This window comes from Elephantulus edwardii, unplaced genomic scaffold (assembly GCF_000299155.1).
Source record: "Elephantulus edwardii isolate Elephantulus edwardi_28Jun2011 unplaced genomic scaffold, EleEdw1.0 scaffold00028, whole genome shotgun sequence".
In the NCBI taxonomy this organism is placed as follows: Eukaryota; Metazoa; Chordata; class Mammalia; order Macroscelidea; family Macroscelididae; genus Elephantulus; species Elephantulus edwardii.
The window spans coordinates 12796644-12800458 of NW_006399778.1; the positions used below are offsets into that span (position 1 = coordinate 12796644).

The window sequence follows — 3815 nt, forward strand, 5'->3', positions numbered from 1 at the left end:
AGCTTCTATGCTTACTAGAAACTTTCTGGCAATGACTCGGGATTCATTTTGGCAACAAAAGCACACATCTGTCTCTGTTGAACAAAAATGATACTCTGCACTAGCACTGCGTGAACTTCTGCTACAGGACAGTGATGGTCTTGAAGATACACAACTAGAATTCTCATCTGGTTCCTTAGCCCCACAATGATCACAAGCCAAGTCCTGTCTGCTAAAGTTCCTATCCCAACTAAACTCAGGGACAGCCATTTAAACTCAGGGATGTTATCACCATACTCTGGGGAACCCGTAAAGCCTAATTCTATAACCACAAAGGGCAGCTGACCTCCAATTCCTTAAGCCGTCAGGATATAAGCCTTGGACTACCAAAAGAACAAACAAGCCTATCTCGGAAGAAGTGCAACCAGTGTGCTCCTGAGAGGCAAGGATGGCAAAACTTTATCTCACAAGCTATGGACACGATGTCAGGAAGCATTAGTCCTTGGAAAAAAGACATCATGCTGAGAAAGAGCGAAAGAAAGGGAAAGGAAGGAAGACCTCAAAGAGACTGATTGAATGAATGACTGCAACAATGGGCTTGGGCGTGGTGGAGGCAGAGTTGCAGGACAGGGCAAGGTCCTGATCTGTTGTTCATGAGGTTACTATGAGTCATAGCTGACTTCTGCTTCCATGGGAGTTGACTGTAGATCAAAAAAAGTAAATCTTTGACGTCAATCTTTTCTCTATTTGTCATGATGTTGTGTGCTGGTCCAGTGTTGAGCAAATAATCCCAGAAGTTGGAGTACATGAAAAAGAGTCTGACATCAGAACTGAAGGAAGACTCATCAACAATCTGTATTATGCAAATGATATAACCTTGCTTGCAGGAAATGAAGAGGACTTTAAGCACTTAGAGAAGATGAAAGGTTTCAATATGAAATACATTTCAACGTAAAGAAAAGCTCTCACAAATGACTAAATTGTGGTGCTCATAAAGAGTACTGAACATAACAACATAGACTACCAAAGAACAAATGAAACGGTCTTGGAAATAATGCAACCAGGGTGCTCCTAGGAAGCAAGTAAAGTCTCTGAAGAAAATGTTTCAATATATCACAAAAAAGGGTCAATTAAACAAGTCAAAAAACCTTCTAGGTTAATGACTAGGAAGAACACATCACAAAGGTGTCAACTCCTCCGTAGGTCAATCTATTAACTGGACAAGATCACAATAAAAATTAACAAGATTTTTTTTTATTTTAATGAAAGTTTACAGAGACTTAGGATTTCCAGTCATCCATTGTTGCACTTTTCTCCCTCCCCAGTCCCTCCTCCCAAAAAAATTAACAATATTTTTAAATTAAACAAACTAGTTCTAACATTCGTATTTTTAAAAGGGGAGTCAATCCATCTCATTTAGGGTTTTCATCTCCTGCGCTGTCCCTCCACCCTGCCAAGCATGATACCATTTCCAGTGAGCCTTTGGGACACGTGCTGTTACACCTTCTTAATTCTGATCAATGAGTAAATATTACCTAGTAAAGTAAAAAATTTAATGATGCCTTCAAAAGTATGTAATACATGAGAAAAAAGATTATGCAATGTTAATAGAAAAAGAACCAAGAAACAAGGCTATATAAATAGTAAGACAAAGATTCTCACCACTGGGCCAATTGGTAGCACCATGATAGATGGAGAACAGACTGAAGTTGTTAACAATCTTGGCACCAGCAGTCAGGAAATCAAAAGATGAACTGCATTGGGGAAATCTGGTGCCAGGAACCTCTCCAAAGTACTGAGAAGCACCTGATCCAGGCCATGGTACTCACAATTACTTGCTATGCATCAGAGAGTTGGCCAATGACTAAGGATGACAGAAGAATTGATGCCTTCAAATTGGCATGTTGGAGAAGAGTCTTGAACATACCATGGACCATCAAGAAAACAAATAAATCTGCTTTAGAGAAGATGAAACCAAGTTTCTACTCAGAAGCTAAGATTCTGAAGCTCCATCTCAACATACTTTGGGAATGTGGCTTGGAGGAACCAGTCCTTGGAGAGGAACAGCATAGGAGAGGAAGATCCAGGAGGAGATGGATTGATCCAGTAACTGGGGTAATGAGGGTAGGTGTCAGAGTCGGTGAGACTGGTTCAGAATAAGGCTGGCTTCAGAGTTGCTGTACTTCAGAGTCCCTATGAGTCACAGGTGACTCCATGGCATGTAACAACTCTCAATCATCTTTTAATGCACTGTTATTTTGCTGAACGTCATCAAGTTGAAAATGTTTCATAGCACCCCTATGAAAAAGAGATCTGAGTTCTGTTCTATCCTGTGCCATCCTCACAATCAATCTCTGATATCCTTGAGCTCATTAATGCAGTCACTGTGTCAATACATTTTTTTTAGGTCTTCCTCTCTTTCACTGACCCTCCACCTTTCTAAGCAAGATGTCCTTCTCCTAACAACATGCCCAAAGTATATGAAACAAAGTTTCACTATCCTTGCCACCAAACAACACTCTGGTTGCACCTTCTCCAAGCCATATATGTTTGTTCTTTTGGCATTCCACGGGATACTCAGTACTTTTCTCTGACACCACAACTCAAAGGCATAAATCCTTCATCTCTTATCCTTTTTCACTGTCCAGCTCTCAGATGTATAACAGGTGACCAAAAAGGCCACAGTTTGAGTCAGGGTCCATGACAGTAGACTTTCCCAGTGTAGTATGTCTTTTGATTTCTTGACTGCAGGTACCAACAGTGTTGATAGTGGATTCAAGCAAGATGAAATCACTGACAACTTCAGTCTTTTCTCCAGCTATCATGATGCTGCCTATTTGGCCCAATGGTGAGGATAATTGTTTTCCTTATGTTGAAATGTAATCCACATTGAAGTCTGCAGTCTGATCTGCAAGTGTTTCAAGTCCTCCTCACTTTCAGCAATCAAGAGTGTGTCATCTGCATAACACAGGTTGCTGAAGTCTTCTTCCAATCCTTAAAGCACATCCTTCTTCATGAAGTCCAGTTGCTCAAGTTATTTGTTCATCATACAGACTGAATAAGTATGAAAAAAGGATACAGCCCTGATGCATAACTTTAATTTTAAACATGCATGCAGTATTAGAGGAAATCTGCCAAAACAATAGCAAAAGTTACGTCTACATAGTTGATTTATGTGCTGTTTTCTTCTTCTTTACCTTTTCTATCATTTAAAAAATTTAGTTAAGAAGTATGGATTAATTTTAAAATATAAAAGTAAGAAAAATGTCATAGAATTACAATCAGTTTAGTTATTAGCTGTTAGAGAGCGCAGTCTAGTGGTAAGGAATTGTACTGCCAAACCAAAAGTATGTCTGTGGTTCAAAACCACCAGACCCTCCATATGAGAAAGACAGGAAGTTTCCTCCCATGCAATTTACTGCCTCTGAAAACCCTCTGGTGGATCAACTATGCATAGGTTTTAATTCAACAGTGCACAACTACTACCCACCTGAACTTTAAAAACAAAGCAAAATCAACCTAGCTAAAATAATTAAAGCTTACAGATACTTCATTTAAAAAAAATGGATAACTATTTAAAAGAACATTTAACATAAACAACTATTAAGTTTGGTTTTCTGATGAGGGGTTTTTTTAACTTTCTACAAGTCGAATTGATGTCGTTGAGCTTTGTTGTTGGAGAAGAGTATTGAGGGTACCATAGACTGCTAAGAAAACAAACAGATTCATCTTGGAGAGGGTTAAACTGGGCTGCTCCTTGGAGCCAAAGATTCTGAGGCTAAGTCTGACATACTTTGATCATGTTATAAGAAGAGACCGGTCCTTGGAGAAGGACA

The 3815-nt window shown here is 39.3% G+C and overlaps 1 protein-coding gene across 1 annotated transcript in view; it reads right to left on the minus strand.

The window, feature by feature from the left end:
- The window catches only part of LOC102851072 (OTU domain-containing protein 3-like), a 17060-nt gene that overhangs the window by 1722 nt on the left and 11523 nt on the right, over nucleotides 1-3815 (minus strand). The gene's annotated exons all lie outside the window — the stretch shown is intronic.